Genomic DNA, 18,337 nt, shown 5'->3' on the forward strand with positions numbered 1-18,337 from the left:
ATTGGAACGCTAGTGAAAATGTTAAGTGTCACTAACGTTCTCGAACTTATACTTTCACTAAATGTTAACACCCCTAACGCCCTGAGCTAAAGTCTCTGCCCACTTAGCACTTTCTCTTTGCAAGTAAAGCCAAGCCCAAATGAAGAAAAGAACTACTTTAAACTCAAGATCCAAAGGCCCAAGACTTGAAGAGCAAACTAGAAGCTGAGAAGAGTAGTATATATAGGAGTAGCTTTGAATTGTAAAATGGAGTTCGAAAAGTTGGAAAAAGAGAATTACTCTCTGTATTTTACTTTCTCTGCAATTTCTAGTTCTATGATATATTCTCCATCTTTATTTTCATTTTCAAGAGCTATAAACAACTAAACCCCTTTCATTGGGTTAGGGAGCTCTGTTGTAATTTGATGGATCAATACTAATTTTCATTATTCTTCTTCTATCTTTTCTCTTGATTTTACTTGAAAGCTTTCGATCTTCATCCCATTGAGTAGTTATCTTGGAAGAGAAGTTATTCAAACTTGGATCTCTTTTGAACCTTGAAAGAGGAATGAAGAGATCAAGCTAGAAATGCTTTCTCATGATGGACCAAATTGGGTTTGGATGGGTATGTGACTATAACCCTCTCAATACTTGATTTGGGAAATGCATGTGGTATAATCTGTGACCATACTTCATCTCTTCTCATGAGCAATTGACCAAGAAATTGGCTATTGATCAAGATTTGAGAGATTGAATTGCAAGAAATTGTAATTCAATCACTTAAGATTGCCAAGGAGATCAATGAGTGCATTGATTGAGGAAGAGATGAAAATGAACTTGATCCGGAGAATTGCAACATCTCCTAAGCCCAATGAACTCCCCATCTCTGATCTTACCCATTCTCTTTAATTCCTGCCATTTACTTTTATGAGCAAATCCCCAATTCCCATTTACAATTCTGCAATTTATTTTCAGTCATTTACTTCCAGTCATTTAATTATAGCATTTACTTTTCTGTTATTTACATTCCCGCCATTTTATTTTATGCAAATCTCAACCCAAATTCTAGATTCGCTCAACTAGAATATTCTTCTAATTAAAGTTGCTTGGTCAATCAATCCCTGTGGGATTCGACCTCACTCTATTGTGAGTTTTTACTTGACGACAAATTCAGTACACTTGCCGAAAGGAGATTTGTTGAGAGACAAGTTTTCCGTGCATTAAGTTTATGGCGCCGTTGCCGAGGATTGATTGTGCATCAACAATGATTAAATTGAAAGATCACTAGATTGAGCATTTTTATTTTTGTGAATTTCATTTTCTGTTTGAGTGATTTACTTTTTGTTTTCGTTAAACTTCTTCCCTTCCGCCTCTACTCTTTTGTTTTTCTTTGTTATTTTTAATTCTGTTTGCTAATCCACTAACTGTTTGATATATTGCATCACCCACAACTAACAGTAATTCTGACACATACTTTCTGCACCTATCTTTTCTTGCTTGCACTTGATGGTTGTATGACAGGGAGAAGAAGCGGGGCTTCAACTTCCTTCGATTCTGAACCTGAGAGGACCTTCCTTAGATTAAGGAGGGAGGCAAGAGGAAAGAAAGTGGTTGGTGCTGAGAAAGAAGAGGAATTCTTTGAAACAAACATGGAAGACAACATGGAAAACCATCATGAAGAAGAGGATCACAACCATGGGGGAGGAGGTAGAGCAAATCATGCTGGGGAGGATAGAAGAGTTTTGGGCTCTTATATCAATCCAAACCCAGGCAATTGTGGAAGTAGCATCCAAAAGCCAACAATCCATGCCAACAACTTTGAACTTAAACCACAACTCATCACCCTTGTTTAGAACAACTACTCGTTTGGAGGAGGTGTTCAAGAAGACCCCAATCAACATTTGACCACCTTCCTGAGAATATGTGACATAGTGAAGTCTAATGGTGTTCACCTTAACGCCTATAGACTGCTCCTATTTCCATTCTCACTTAGGGACAAAGCAGCCAAGTGGCTGGAATCCTTCCCAAGGGAAAGCTTGACAACTTGGGAAGACGTGGTGAACAAATTTTTAGCAAGATTTTATCCTCCTCAACGAATCAATAGGCTGAGAGCTGAGGTCCAAACTTTCAGGCAACAAGATGGTGTGACTCTATATGAAGCATGGGAGAGGTTCAAGGACTTAACAAGGAGGTGTCCACCTGAAATGTTCAACGAATGGGTGCAGCTGCACATTTTCTATGAAGGACTCTCTTATGAGTCAAAGAAGGCCGTAGACCATTCATCCGGAGGATCTTTGAACAAGAAGAAGACTATTGAGGAAGCCATAGTTGTTATTGAAACAGTAGCAGAGAACGACTACTTCTATGCTTCCGAAAGAGGGAACACAAGAGGGGTAATGGAGCTAAACAATGTAGATGCTCTGTTGGCCCAAAACAAGCTCATTACCCAGCAGCTGGCTGACATCACCAAGAAGATGGAGATGAACCAAGTAGCAGCAATCTCCACTTTATCAACAACCCAAGAAGGAGTGAATGAAGAAGCAGAGGGGAGTCAGGAGCAAGCCAACTACATTGGGAATTCACCAAGGAAAAACTATGATCCATACTCCAAGACCTATAACCCTGGATGGAGAAACCACCCAAACTTTAGGTGGGAAAGTGAGCAAGATCAAAACCAAGACCAGAGACGTTACAACTCCAACAACAATGCAGCTCACTAGCAATTCACACAGAGGACATCTCAACACCCCCACAACAACACTTCTCCACACGCCTATCAAAACCAAAACAGCACATCTGCTCTGAATCACTCATCAATTGATGACAAGCTCTCTAAGATTGAAGCCCTACTTGAAGGAATATGCCAAGAGATTCAAGAAAATAAGGTGTTCAAAGAGGAGGTGCGAGCCAATATTAAGAACCAGGAAGAGACCATCAGGAAGCTGAAATTTCAGGTGGGATATTTAGCTGAGAAGATTCCCAAACCTACTGATAGCTTCCCAAGTGACACAGAGAAAAACCCCAAAGGAGAATCAAAGAAAGTAAGATGGGAAGATTGCAAAATGGTCACTGCAAGTGATCAAGAGACTGAAGACAAGTAAGGCAAACTTTGCAAATAACCTGAAGACAACTCAACAAAGGAGAAGATGGGAGCTCCTCACTGACTCGGTCATTAAGGTGAATGCAAATCTCATAAGAGAATTTTATGCAAATGCGGTTCGATATGATAAGAAGGATGAGTCTTACACAAGCTTTGTGAGAGGAAAGATGGTGGACTTTGGTCCCATGAGTGTCATGAGGGCATTGAAGCTACGGTCTATACAATTTGAAGAAGAAAGCTATCACTCAAGATTGGACAACCCCAATTATGACCAGATTCTGCAAGATATTTGTGTACCAGGAGCTGACTGGGAAAGGGGTGCGGGAAATAACCCAAAGTTCATCAAGAGAACAGATCTCACTCCTGAAGCCAAGGGGTGGTTTAAGCTAGTGAGAAGGTCTATTCTCCCAGCTGCAAACAACTCGGAGGTGAATGTCAAGAGAGCCACAATGGTGCACTGTATACTGAAGGGAGGAGAAATCAAGGTTCATGAACTCATAGCTGAAGGTATTAGAAAGATGGCAGAGAAAAGTGACTCAAGAGGAATGTTAGGTTACCCCAGCACTATTTACCGAATATGCAAGAAAGCTGGGGTAGTTTTTGAAGATGAGAACCCCATGTGGATAAAGGAAGACATCCCAATAACTGTACGAAGGATGAAAGCTGCAGCATTCCCTCTGCCTCAGCGGAAGCAAAGGAAGAAAACAGCCCCTCAAGTAGTGGAAGGACAAGTCTTAGAGGGTCAAGCACAACAGGCCTTGGACATGCACCAATTGCAGGAGGCCATTGATGGCTTGTCTAGACAATATTTGGAAAGCCAAGGAGCACAGAAAGAGCTTCAACTACAGATGATGGGGCAGCAAGAGGAAACACTTTCAAGATGGATGACTCAGCAAGGTGAGTGGCAAAGGCAAATGATGGAACGGCAACTAAGTCAAGGACAACAATGGGGAGAAACATTCAACAGGATGGAACAAAGGCAAAACGAGCAACAAGAATCCACCCAGAGGCTAATCAACATCCAAGCACATCAAGGGGCGCACATACATGAGATGCATCGAAGACAAATAGAACAGGCAGAACTATTGGACGAGCAAAGGGCATTCGCAGAAGAAGTTTACATGAGCGAAACAGGACATCATATAAACACTCAAGTCAGGCTCGGTTACTTAGTGGGACAGCTGCCAATATTGCATCCAAGAATAGCCAAGTATGACGAAATGAAGGATGAATTAGCACGAAAGGAAAGACAAAGGGTGGAAGAGAGTCACGAGTCAGTGAGGAAGGCACTTGAGGATTGGAAGCAAGCAAGATTGGCAAGGATGCGAGGAAATGCAAGAAGAAACAAGGAGGACAAGCAAGGAAAAGAGCATGGACATCCACAACAGGAAAAGGTGGTGGAGTTCCTTCTTTGTTCCATTTTTCTCTATGTTTTAAATAAGGAAGATCTTGTATGAAATAGAACTTGCTTCCATGTTATGTTTAAACCTTTTTCAATTATGTCTTTTAAGTTTTTGGTATTGAAGAAAGTCTATGTGTGCTAGTCTTTATGTCTCTGCATCCTCCTTAACTTACTTGTATGCTTGTCTTTTTTTTTTATCAAATGAAGAAGAGAATGTTTATGCTTTTTTTAAAAGACCAGAGTAGAGTTCATAATGTGGAAGTGCATTCATGAATCTTTGGGGTAGTCATAAGTTAGCTAAGTTGGTTCAACCACAAGGCTAGGAGGACAACTATCTATCCTGAATACGTGACTTTGGATATACCCATGAGACTAAGTTAATAACAAGATCCTAATAAGAGAAAAGGGAAAGAACAATGGAAGTGAAAAACAAAAGAAAAAGAGTAAGCAATAAGGCTAGGCACCAATGGTTTGGACCTTGAGACAAGTGTTTGTGGTGCTCCTGTGTGAGGGATCTACTTGGATGAATAAGCTCTCAGGGGTGCTTTATCACCTGGTAACTTGGGTTAACTAACCCGGGATTATCAGCTGAAAATCCACTATCAAGAGTAACCCTCACTACAGAGCATTTAGTAACCCAAAGAGGTGCTGGACACCAAGGTCTCAAGAAAGAAAATAAATGAACTATATGCCTGTAGTGTGTATGTATGGGGGAGAGACTTGAGGGAGTAAGTCCTTAGGGGTGCTTCAACACCTAGCACCTTGAATCAACTGGTTCGGGAGTGTTGGCTGAAAGCTTATCTTAAAGAGTTGCCCCCTTACAGAGCACTTAGCCTAAATAACACAAATAACCCTTGAAATAACAATAAAAGGATCAATGAATAAAAGTCTCATGGGATGTAAACAAAGTAAGTGTTTAGGGACATGATAAAAGTCTGAAAGCCAGTAATGGAATGAACCTAAGTTGCTATGTATGAAAACACCATAAAATCAGTAACATGACTTCCATAAGAATGACTCATTCCTCTGGATATTCCATTCATCATTCTCTTGTTCCAGTACTTTCTTAGGGACAACAAGCTTTAAGTTTGGTGTTGTGATGCCAGGGCATCTTGGCCAGTTTCACTGACCTTTTCTTTACTATTTTTAGGGTAGTTTCATGCATTTCTTTAAGAAATAAGCTAGTTTAGGGTAGATATTCACCTACACCTTGATTCAAGCATACATTGTGCATTTTACATTATTTCATGAGGATTTTGCATGAATTTAGTGACAAATTGTATGCTGCATTACCCATGACTTGGACTAGAACTTTGATGCACTCTGTTGCTTGATTTCAGGACCAAAAGAAGCAAGGAAAGGGAGGTAACTTGCAAGGTTAATGAGAAAAGTGATTGCCAATAACACTCTCAAAGCCATCATTGCCCACGTTAAGAGTCACGTTAACTAAGTTAACGTGCACTCTAACGTGGAGAAGGGAAGTTGAGCCAACGTTAGTGACACTTAACATTGTCACTAACGTTGGCAAACACTCATGAGTGGCCACGTTAGAGCCCACGTTAAACTAGTTAACGTGGCCTCTAACGTTAAAGGGGGAAGAGAAGCCAACGTTAGTGACATTCAACATTGTCACTAACGTTGGCCTAAGGATGCAACACACCACATTAACTCCCACGTTAACTTGGTTAACGTGGGAGCTAACGCGAGAAGTGAGAGTTGTCGACAACGTTAGTGACACTCAACATTGTCACTAACGTTGGAAGCAACCACACAACCCCCCAAGGAGCCACGTTAACTTCCACGTTAACTTAGTTAACGTGGAAGCTAACGATGAGGACTGAATGATGAGCCAACGTTAGTGACACTCAACATTGTCACTAACGTTGGGATGGCTAAGAATGGCCACGTTAGATGCCACGTTAACCTAGTTAACGTGGACTCTAACGTGAGATCTAGGGGCAAATTGGAACGTTAGTGACAATGTTGAGTGTCACTAACGTTCTCGAAGTTTGGCAAGGCCATGTTAGAAGCCACGTTAACCTAGTTAACGTGGGCTCTAACGTGAGGCAAAGGGGTACATTGGAACGTTAGTAAAAATGTTAAGTGTCACTAATGTTCTCGAACTTATACTTTCACTAAATGTTAACACCCCTAACGCCCTGAGCTAAAGTCTCTGCCCACTTAGCACTTTCTCTCTGCAAGTAAAGCCAAGCCCAAATGAAGAAAAGAACTGCTTCAAACTCAAGATCCAAAGGCCCAAGACTTGAAGAGCAAACTAGAAGCTGAGAAGAGTAGTATATATAGGAGTAGCTTTGAATTGTAAAAGTGAGTTCGAAAAGTTGGAAAAAGAGAATTACTCTCTGTATTTTACTTTCTCTGCAATTTCTAGTTCTATGATGTATTCTCCATCTTTATTTTCATTTTCAAGAGCTATGAACAACTAAACCCCTTTCATTGGGTTAGGGAGCTCGGTTGTAATTTGATGGATCAATACTAATTTTCATTATTCTTCTTCTATCTTTTCTCTTGATTTTACTTGAAAGCTTTCGATCTTCATCCCATTGAGTAGTTATCTTGGAAGAGAAGCTATTCAAACTTGGATCACTTTTGAACCTTGAAAGAGGAATGAAGAGATCAAGCTAGAAATGCTTTCTCATGCTGGACCAAATTGGGTTTGGATGGGTATGTGACTATAACCCTCTCAATACTTGATTTGGGAAATGCATGTGGTATAATCAGTGACCATATTTCATCTCTTCTCATGAACAATTGACCAAGGAATTGGCTATTGATCAAGATTTGAGAGATTGAATTGCAGGAAATTGTAATTCAATCACTTAAGATTGCCAAGGAGATCAATGAGTGCATTGATTGAGGAAGAGATGAAAATGAACTTGATCCGGAGAATTGCAACATCTCCTAAGCCCAATGAACTCCCCATCTCTGATCTTACCCATTCTCTTTAATTCCTGCCATTTACTTTTATGAGCAAATCCCCTATTTCCATTTACAATTCTGCAATTTATTTTCAGTCATTTACTTCCAGTCATTTAATTCTAGCATTTACTTTTCTGTTATTTACATTCCCGCCATTTTATTTTCTGCAACTCTCAACCCAAATTCTGGATTCGCTCAACTAGAACATTCTTCTAATTAAAGTTGCTTGATCAATCAATCCCTGTGGGATTCGACCTCACTCTATTGTGAGTTTTTACTTGACGACAAATTCGGTACACTTGCCGAAAGGAGATTTGTTGAGAGACATGTTTTCCGTGCATCACCTTGACGTAGCTATTCCCGTGGGCATCCCCACTACTTCATCCGCACCACCTAGATCATCCCACCAACACCTTGAGGATCTCCATAAGAAGATGGACCGATATGAACGGTGGAACCAACGCCGACTTGCTTATGTAAAGAAGCTTTTGAGTTTTGTGATCCCACCTTTGGAGGAAATGGAGATTTCCACTTCCACCTCGAAATTGAGTGAAGATAGCATATATGGAAGGAATAATGAAAGCTCCAAGGTCGATCCCCCCTTGCGCCTCACCATTAGCACGGAGGACCGTGCTAATTCTTAATTGTGGGGAGGTTGTTCGACCAGTCTCCATAGGTAACACCCAAATAAAAAAACTTTGATTTTCTTTAGTTAATTAGGATAGACTGCATGGTTAGGTTTTGCTTTTGAACTCCTTTTGCATGATAGTTATTTCTTGCTAGGTCTTCTTGGTTAGGGTGATGACCTCTTTTCCAAGAAACTATGTTTTCAGGGCACCGTACCAATTTTGAAAATTTTTTTTGCGATAAACTTGCTTGAAGAATGTATTTTGGAGCATGATTTTTGAGCGGAGAACACAAGCATGTGAGTTTTGAGCCTTATGGTGTGGTTACATCTTATAACCACTTATTTCCATTCTTGTGTGCATCATTCTCCTTCTATGATTGTGATCTTTGATTTGTCTGATTCTTTATATCCGTTATTCCATGTATACATGCGTTTATATGATTGAGGCCATCATTTCATTTAGCTCACTTACCCAAATAGCCTACCTTACATCAACCATTGTTAATTTTAGCACATCACTACTCCTAAGTGAAAAACAATAAATATCCCTTAATTTGGATCTTTGATTAGCTTAGGCTAGTGATAGTGTGTATCATTTGGGTATGGAAAACTTAGGACATTGGTTGAGGTAAAAGTGTATTTTATAGTTTTGTTGAAAATCATGGAATTGGGTACATGCTTATGCATTAAATATGTAAAACCATATGCATTGATACTTTTGTATATACTTGATTGCAAAAAGAAAACAAAATATATATATATATATATATCAAAAGAAAAAAATATATATAGAAAAAGAAAGAAAAAGAAAAGCAATAAAAAGGGAACAAAATGCCCCAAAGTGAAGTTTAATAAAAATCAATGCATATGTGTGGTGATCAAAAAGAGAATGCATGAGTATGTGAAAAAGTGAGAATCATGGGTAGCTAGGTATTGTATTAGAATTATATAGCTTGTTATATGTGATTGGTGAGATCTTAGGTTAATCAAGGTTTCGAATTTCAAGCTCACTTGACCATATACATCCCTACCTTTACCCTAGCCCCATTACAACCTATGAACAAGACCTCATGATACTTGTATGCATGCATTGAGTAATTGTTGATTGTTAGATGAAAGACAAATTTTGGAAAGCATGATTAGGGGAGGATTGAGTGACGAACCCTATACAATTGAGCGAATAGAGCGGATACACTTCCGGTGAGGGTTCAACACTCAACTCCTTGTTCCCGGCTTTCTCAAGCGTTTGTCTCGCAAGATATATGCACTTCGTTTTGATGCTCGAATTGGTAGAATTCATGGACTACATGTCACCTTAGCCCTATGTGCTCATATGTGTTCTTGGAGAATGGATTCACCCTTGACCACGTAGATAGATACATTTACATTAGTTGCATGCATTCATTTAGGTAATTTGCACTTCATGAACCCTTTTCTCCCATGTCTTTGGTTTTTTTATTTTTAGCATGAGGACATGCTTGTTTTAAGTGTGGGGAGGTTTGATAAACCCCAATTTTGTGGTTTATATTGTGTAGAATTTGGGGAGTTTTGTCAATATTTTCCACACTTATTCACAAAAATTGCATGGTTTTATGTTCTCTTCCTAATATTGCTTTATGATAGAAAACATGCTTCTTTTGCCTTAAAAATGCCATATTTTGATCCTCTTCTATTACCATTCGATGCCGTGATATGTTTGTTGAGTGATTTCAGAGTTTGTAGGACAAGAATGACCTAGAAGAGAGAATAGAAGCATGCACAAGTGGAAGAAACATGAAGAATTGGGCTTTGGAAAATTGGCTGCAACGCGCACGCGTACCCTACGCGCACGCGTACGCATGCTTGACGCGTATGCGTGGATCGCGAAACTCAAGTGATGTGTACGCGTGTCCTACGCGTACGCGTGACGAGCAACATGTGACCTTATTAAAGAAATCGTGGCTGGCGATTTCTGAGGCTCTTCAGGCCCAAATTCAAGCTGATTCTGCATGGAAAAGAGCCAGGAAATCAAGGGGGAAAGGGGGGATCATTCATTACACACTTAGACACAATTTTGGCTAATTTTTTGTTCTTGTTCTTCTAGAGAGAGAAACCCTTATTCCTCTCTAGATCTAGTTTGATTTGATCTTCCGTTGTTGAATTCTGAATCAGATTTTGTTGATTTCTAGTTTTGATTACTTAATTTGAATTCTCTAGTATAATTTTGTTGAGATCTTGTGTTAGATTTATGTTTTCTTGTTATTTCCCATTTTCTATTCATCTTATGAACTTTGTAGATCTTGAATTTCTAATGATGCATTGATGTTTTCTATGATTAATAGTGTTGTTTAAGTAGTTTTCCATTGATAATTGTTAGTGGGTATCTTTAATTTCCAATTTACTTGCAATTTGAATATGTCTTTTATTAATGCTTACCATGTGTTTGATGAAATTTTTCCCTTGATTATGGAGTAGTTTTCTTTACTCTTGGTCTAGGCTAATGGAATTGGACAAAATTGAGTCATTGGGTCTGATGGATTTGGTGATTTGAAAACCCTTAGTGGTCAATCAGATAACCATTGACACTAGCCTACTACTAAGTCAATTAGTAGCTAGGTTAGGACTTATGGATTGATGTTGATCAAGCCATTTGATATACTTCAAGTATAGAAGTAAACTTGATGAGCTTGGTTCCTCACAATTGTCAAGATATGGTCATTAGACAAGGATGGTGACCCTCAATTCCTATGCCTAGCCAAGAGTTCCTTTTATTATTCATATTTGAAAACCAAAAATTTCCATTGCATTAATTCTATTTATAGTTATTTGCTTAGTTTTAGAGTAGAATTATATTGGATGCACTCTTGTTAGTTTAAAATTGCTTATACCTTGCTTTAGTTACCTGATTTAGTTTCTTGCACTTTAAGATTTCTTGCCTGTTATGTCCAGTAGTTTATTTTCTTGATCATGACTCCGAACCCTGTATTTCTAACCAACATTGATGTACATCTTTGCCCATTCCTTGTGAGACGACTGATGAGCGGATAATTTATACCCTTTTTGGTATTGTTTTTACATAGTTTTTAGCATGTTTTAATTACTTTTTATTATATTTTTATTAGTTTTTATTCAAAAATCATATTTCTAGACTTTACTATGAGTTTTTGTGTATTTCTGTGATTTCAGGTAATTTTTGGCTGAAATTGAGGGACCTAAGCAAAAATCTGATTCAGAGGCTAAAAAAGGACTGCAGATGCTGTTGGATTCTGACCTCCCTGCACTTGAAGTGCATTTTCTTGAGCTATAGACACCCAATTAGAGCGCTCTCAATTGCGTTGGAAATTAGACATCCTGGGCTTTCCAGCAATATATAATAGTCTATACTTTGCCCGAGATTTGATGGCCCAAACTGGCGTTCAAAGTCAGCCTAAAACATCTGGGTGTAAAACGCCCAAACTGGCACCAGAATTGGAGTTAAACGCCCAAACTGGCACCAAAGCTAGTGTTTAACTCCAGGAACAGCCTATGCATGTGAAAGCTTCAATGCTCAGCCCAAGCACACACCAAGTGGGCCTCGGAAGTGGATTTCTGCACTATCTGCACTTAGTTACTCATTTTCTGTTACCCTAGGCTACTAGTCTAGTATAAAAACTACTTTTAGAGATTTATTTTACCCTCTTTTAGTGAGTCTTTTAAATTTTAGATCATAGACCATTGTACACGTTTAGAGGCTGGCCTCACGGCCATGCCTAGACCTTTCACTTATGTATTTTCTACGGTGGAGTTTCTACACCCTATAGATTAAGGTGTGGAGCTCTATTGTTCTTCATGAATTAATGCAATTACTACTGTTTTCTATTCAATTCACACCTACTTCTTCTCCACGATATACTCTCGTACTTAATTCAGTTAAGTCAGAATAAAGGGGTGACCCGTGACAATGACCCAATCTTCGTTACTCGCTTAGCCAGGATCGCGTGCCTGACAACCACAAAGCGATCAACATGATGTTCAACGTAGTCATTGAACGATAGCTAGAGTATAATCTCTTGGATATCTAATACACGGACCGAGTCCGTGAGATTAGTATCTTCGTGGTATAGGCTAGAACCATTAGCAGCATTCCTGAGATCCGGAAAGTCTAAATCTTGTCTGTGGTATTCCGAGTAGTCTCTGGAAAGGGATGGCTGTGACGAGCTTCAAACTTGCGAATGTTGGGCACAGTGATAGTGTGCAAAAGGACAATGGTCCTATTTCGACAATAGCGGGAACTGACAAATGATTAGCCGTGCAGTGACAGCGCATATAGATTTGTTTTCATCCGAGAGGATCATACAGCTTGCCATGGAAGGAGGTAACGCATGGTTGGAAGAACGCAGTTGGAAAGCAGAAGTTCAGAAGCAACAAAGCATCTCCAAATGATGACCATAGCTTGCTTCAAGCCGACAATCTCCGTGGGATCGACCTTTACACACGTAAGGTTTATTACTTAGACGACCCACTGCACTTGCTGGTCAGTTACACAGAATTGTGAAGAAGTCTTGAGATCACGTTCTCCCACACCAAGTTTTTGGCACTATAGCCAGGGAACGAATAATCACGATTTTGCGAACCAAGTTTTTGGCGCCGTTGCCGGGGATTGTTCGAGTTTGGACAACTGACTGTTCATCTTGTTGCTCAGATTAGGTTATTTTATTTTATTTTTAAGCTTTTTATTTTCGAAAAATTCAAAAAAAAATATATACAAAAATTTTATTTTGTTCTTCAGAATTGTTAAGAATAAATTATAGAGTTTCAGATGATATGTGAAGCCCAGCTGGCTGCCAAGCCATTTCTAAATTCTTTTGGACCGAGGCTTCCACTTATCATTGCAGGAGCTTTTTGATGCCCATCAATTTAGCTGTTGTATGTAATGCTCTGCTGAAGCTTGGCTGGCCATTGGCCATGTCTAATATTTTGGACCGAAGCTTTCACATAAAGCTTGGCTGGCTATTAAGCCATGTCTAAATTTTTGGACCGAAGCTTTAGACTAACATTGCATGATTCCAGGAATTCTTATTAAAAATTTTGAATCTCTTTATTTTCTTTTCCTGATTAATTTTTGAAAAAAAATACTAAAATAAAATAATAATATATTTTAATAAAATCATAAAAACAAAAAAAACAAAAATTTCATGTTTGAGTCTTGTGGCAAATTTTAAGTTTGGTGTCAATTGCATCTTTTTAATCTTTCTTTAAATTTTCGAAAAATTCATGCATTGAGTTTCTTCATGATCTTCAATTTGTTCTTGTTGATTGTCTTTGTTTGATCTTTACATTTTCTTGTTTTGCATCTTTTCTTATTTTTCATATGCATTCTTGAATTATTAGTGTCTATAGATTAAAAATTTTTAAGTTTAGTGTCTTGCATGTTTTTCTTTTCTTAAAAATTTTCAAAAACATGTTCTTGATGTTCATCATGTTCTTCAAAGTGTTCTTGGTGTTCATCTTGACATCCAAAATGTTCTTGCATGTATTTTTGTTTTGATCTTAAATTTTTATGTTATGTGTCATTTTTATGTTTTTCTCTCTCCTCATTAAAAATCAAAAATAAAAAAAATATCTTTTCCTTATTTCACTCATAAATTTCGAAAATTTGAATTGATTTAGTCATAAAGTTTTAAAATTTATTTGTTTCTTGTTAATCAAGTCAAAGTTTCAAATTAAAAATTCTATCTTTTTCAAATCCTTTTCAAAAATAAAATCTTTTTCAATTTTCTTCTCAATATTTTCGAAAATTTCATAATTGAATTTCAAACTCTTTTTCTTATTTTTATTTCATATTTTTGAAATTAATGCTAACATTTAATGTTTAGATTCAAAAATTTTCAAGTTGTTGCTTGCCTATTACGAAAGATTCAATCTTTAAATTCTAAAATCATATCTTTTAGTTTCTTGTTAGTAAAGTAATCAACTTTAATTTCAAAAATCAAATCTTTTTAAATTCATTTTCAAATTTTTTCAAAATAAGATTTCAATCATATCTTTTTCAAAACTTAATTTCAAAATCCTTTTCTAACTTCCTATCTTTTCAAAATTGATTTTCAAATCTTTTTCAATTAACTACTTGACTTTTGTTTTTATTTTAAAAGTTTTTTATTTCAATCATATCTTTTTCAAAACCACCTAACTACTTTTCTCTCTCCAATTTTCGAAAATCACTAACAACTTTTTCAAAAATCTCTTTTTATTTAATTAATTCATTTAGTTTTCAAATCTTATTTTATTTCTTCTCTTAATTTTCGAATACTAACCAATAATTAAAATAAAAACAAAAATATTTTTCTTTTATTTTAATTTAAAATTCGAATTCTTTCTCTCTCTCATCTCTTTCTATTTATTTATTTATTTACTAACACTTCTCTTCTTGTTATAATTCGAACCCTCTCTCCCTCTCTGTGTTCGAATTCTTCATCTTCTCTCTTCTTTATTCTACTCTTCTATTCTTCTACTCACATAAAGGAATCTCTATACTGTGACATAGAGGATTCCTATTCTTTTCTGTTCTCTTTTTTTCATATGAGCAGGAGCAAGGATAAGAACATTATTGTTGAAGCTAATCCGGAACCTGAAAGGACTCTAAACAGGAAGCTAAGAGAAGTAAAAGCACAACACTATAGAGAGGACCTGACAGAATTTTTCAAAAAAGAAGAAGAAATGGTCGAACCCAACAGCAATGGTGGAGATGTAAGGAAGATGCTTGGTGACTTTATTGCACCCTCTTTTGACTACTGTGGAAGGAACATCTCAATTCCTACAATTGGAGCAAACAACTTTGAGCTTAAGCCTCAATTAGTTTCTCTGATGTAGCAGAATTGCAAGTTTCATGGACTTCCATTGGAAGATCCTCATCAGTTCTTAGCTGAATTCTTGCAAACATGTGACACTGTTAAGACTAATGGGGTTAATCCCGAGGTCTACAGACTTATGCTTTTTTCCTTTACTGTAAGAGACAAAGCTAGGACATGGTTAGACTCACAACCTAAAGATAGCCTGAACTCTTGGAAAAAGTTGGTCAATGCTTTCTTGGCCAAGTTCTTTCCACCTCAAAAGTTGAGCAAGCTTAGAGTGGAAGTCCAAACCTTCAGACAGAAGGAAGGTGAATCCCTCTATAAAACTTGGAAAAGATACAAGCAATTGATCAGAAGGTGTCCTTCTAACATGTTTATAGAATGGAGCATCATATGTATATTCTACGATGGTCTGTCTGAATTGTCCAAGATGTCATTGGATCACTCTACTGGTGGATCTCTTCATCTGAAGAAGACGTCTGCAGAAGCCCAGGAACTCATGGAAATGGTTGCAAATAACCAGTTCATGTACACTTCTGAAAGGAATCCTATGAATAATGGGACAACTCAGAAGAAAGGAGTTCTTGAGATTGATACTCTGAATGTCATATTGGCTCAGAACAAAATATTGACTCAGCAAGTCAATATGATTTCTCAGAGTCTGTCTGGAATGCAAGCTGCATCAGGCAGTACTAAGGAGGCTTCCTCTGAAGAAGAAGCCTATGACCCTGAGAATCCTGCAATGGAAGAGGTGAATTACATGGGAGAATCCTATGGAAACACCTATAATCCTTCATGGAGGAATCATCCTAATTTTTCATGGAAGGATTAGCAGAAGCCTAATCAAGGCTTCAATAATAATAATGGTGGGAGAAATAGGTTTGGTAATAGCAAACCTTTTTCATCATCTTCTCAGCAACGAATAGAGAATTCTAAGCAGAGCCACTCTGACTTAGCAACCATAGTCTCTGATCTATCTAAGACCACTCTCAGTTTTATGACTGAAGCAAGGTCCTCCATTAGAAATTTGGAGGCACAAGTGGGTTAGCTGAGTAAAAGAGTTACTGAACTCCCTCCTAGTACTCTCCCAAGCAATACAGAAGAGAATCCAAAAAGAGAGTGCAAGGCCATAACTATAACCAACATAGCCGAACCTGGAGAAGAAGAAAAGGCAGTGATTTCCAATGAGGAAGACCTCAATGGACGTCCACTGGCCTCCAAGTAGTTCTCTAATGAGGAACCAAAAGAATCTGAGGCTCACATAGAGACCATAGAGATTCCACTAAACTTACTGTTGCCATTCATGAGCTCTGATGAGTATTCTTCCTCTAAAGAGGATGAAGATATTATTGAAGAGCAAGTTGCTCAATATCTAGGAGCAATCATGAAGCTGAATGCCAAGTTATTTGGTAATGAGACTTGGGAGGATGAAACCCCATTCCTCATCAATGAACTAAATGATCTGGTTCAACTGAAATTACCTCAGAAGAAACAGGATCCCGAAAAATTCTTAATACCCTGTATCATAGGCACCATGACCTTTAAGAAGGCTCTGTGTGACCTTGGGTCAAGTATAAACCTCATGCCACTCTCTGTAATGGAGAAACTAGGGATCTTTGAGGTACAAACTACTAAAATCTCACTAGAGATGGCAGACAATTCAAGGAAACAGGCTTATGGACTTGTAGAGGATGTCTTAGTGAAGGTTGAAGGCTTTTACATCCCTGTAGACTTTATAATCCTAGACACTAAGAAGGATGAAGATGAATCCATCATCCTTGGATGACCCTTCCTAGCCACAGCAAGAGCTGTGATTGATGTGGACAAAGGAGAGTTAGTCCTTCAATTGAATGTGGACTACCTTGTGTTTAAGGCTCAAGGATCTTCTTCTGTAACCATGGAGAGAAAGCATGAAAAGCTTCTCTCAATACAGAGTTAAACAGAGCCCCCACACTCAACTTCTAAGTTTGGTGTTGGAAGGCCACCAATAAAGCTCTGAGTCTCTATGAAGCTCTCTAAGAGCTTCACTGTCAAGCTATTGACATTAAAGAAGCGCTTGTTGGAAGGCAACCCAATGTTATTTAATTATATTTATTTATTTTCCATTGTTATTTTATGTTTTCTTTAGGTTGATGATCATATGAAGTCACAAAAACAAATGAAAAATCTAAAACAGAATGAAAAAACAGCATCAAAAATAGCACACCCTGGAGGACAGGCTTACTGGCGTTTAAACGCCAGTAAGGATAGCAGAATGGGCATTTAACGCTCAGCTTGGCAGCATTCTGGGCGTTAAATGCCAAAATGGGCAGCACTCTGGGTGTTTAACGCCAGAAAGGGCTGTCTGGCATCTGGCTGGCGTTAAATGCCAAAAATAGGCAGCAAACTGGCGTTTAACGCCAGGAAAGGTAGCAGAGCTGGATTTTAACACCAGGGAAGGTAGCAAAGCTGGCGTTAAACGCCAGAATTGGCACAGAATGGGCGTTTGAACGCTAGATTGGTGCAGGGAGCAGAATTCCTTGACACCTCAGGATCTGTGGACCCCACAGGATCCCCAGCTACCCCACCTCTTCTTCTCTCCTCTTCACACATTTCCATAACACTCTTCCCCAAATACCCTTGACCTATCAAATCCTACCCTCTTCCCCATATCCTCTTCACCACTCACATCCATCTATCATAAAACCCACCCATTCTCACACGGACTACCTCTCCCTCCTACCCTATAAATACCCCTCCTCACTACCTCAACTTTCACACAACACATACACACTACTACCCCCTTGGACGAACCCACTACTCCCTCTATCTCCTCTATTTCTTCTTCTTCTACTCTTTTCTTTCTTTTTTTGCTCGAGGACGAGCAACCATTCTAAGTTTGGTGTGGGAAAAGCTAAAGCTTTTTATTTTTCCATAACCACTAATGGCACCTAAGGCCGAAGAAACCTCTAGAAAGAGGAAAGGGAAGGCAATTGCTTCCACCTCCGAGTCATGAGAGATGGAAAGATTCATCTCAAAGGTCCATCAAGACCACTTCTATGAAGTTGTGGCCAAGAAAAAGGTGATCCCTGAGGTCCTCTTTAAGCTCAAAAAGAGTGAATCTCCGGAGATCCGACATGAAATTCAAAGAAGAGGTTGGAAAACTCTCACCAACCCCATTCAACAAGTCGGAATCTTAATGGTTCAAAAGTTCTATGCCAATGCATGGATCACTAAGAACCATGATCAAAGTATGAACCCAAACCCAAAGAATTGGCTCACAATGGTTCGGGGAAAATACTTGGATTTTAGTCCGGAAAATGTGAGGCTAGCATTCAACTTGCCAATGATGCAAGGAGATCCTCACACTTTCACTAGAAGGGTCAACTTTGATCAAAGGTTGGACTAAGTCCTCATGGATATCGGTATGGAAGGAGCTCAATGGAAGAGAGACTCAAGAGACAAGCCGGTTCAACTGAGAAGGCTTGACCTCAAACCCGTGG

The 18,337-nt window shown here is 38.4% G+C and overlaps 1 non-coding gene across 1 annotated transcript; it reads right to left on the minus strand.

Annotated features, from left to right (window-relative positions):
- Positions 1 to 2,081: 2,081 nt before the first annotated feature.
- On the minus strand, positions 2,082 to 2,185 carry LOC112781315 (small nucleolar RNA R71). Its single transcript, XR_003192099.1, has one exon. It is a non-coding gene; the product is annotated as a small nucleolar RNA R71 (small nucleolar RNA).
- Positions 2,186 to 18,337: the final 16,152 nt, after the last annotated feature.

This window comes from Arachis hypogaea, chromosome 19 (assembly GCF_003086295.3).
Source record: "Arachis hypogaea cultivar Tifrunner chromosome 19, arahy.Tifrunner.gnm2.J5K5, whole genome shotgun sequence".
In the NCBI taxonomy this organism is placed as follows: Eukaryota; Viridiplantae; Streptophyta; class Magnoliopsida; order Fabales; family Fabaceae; genus Arachis; species Arachis hypogaea.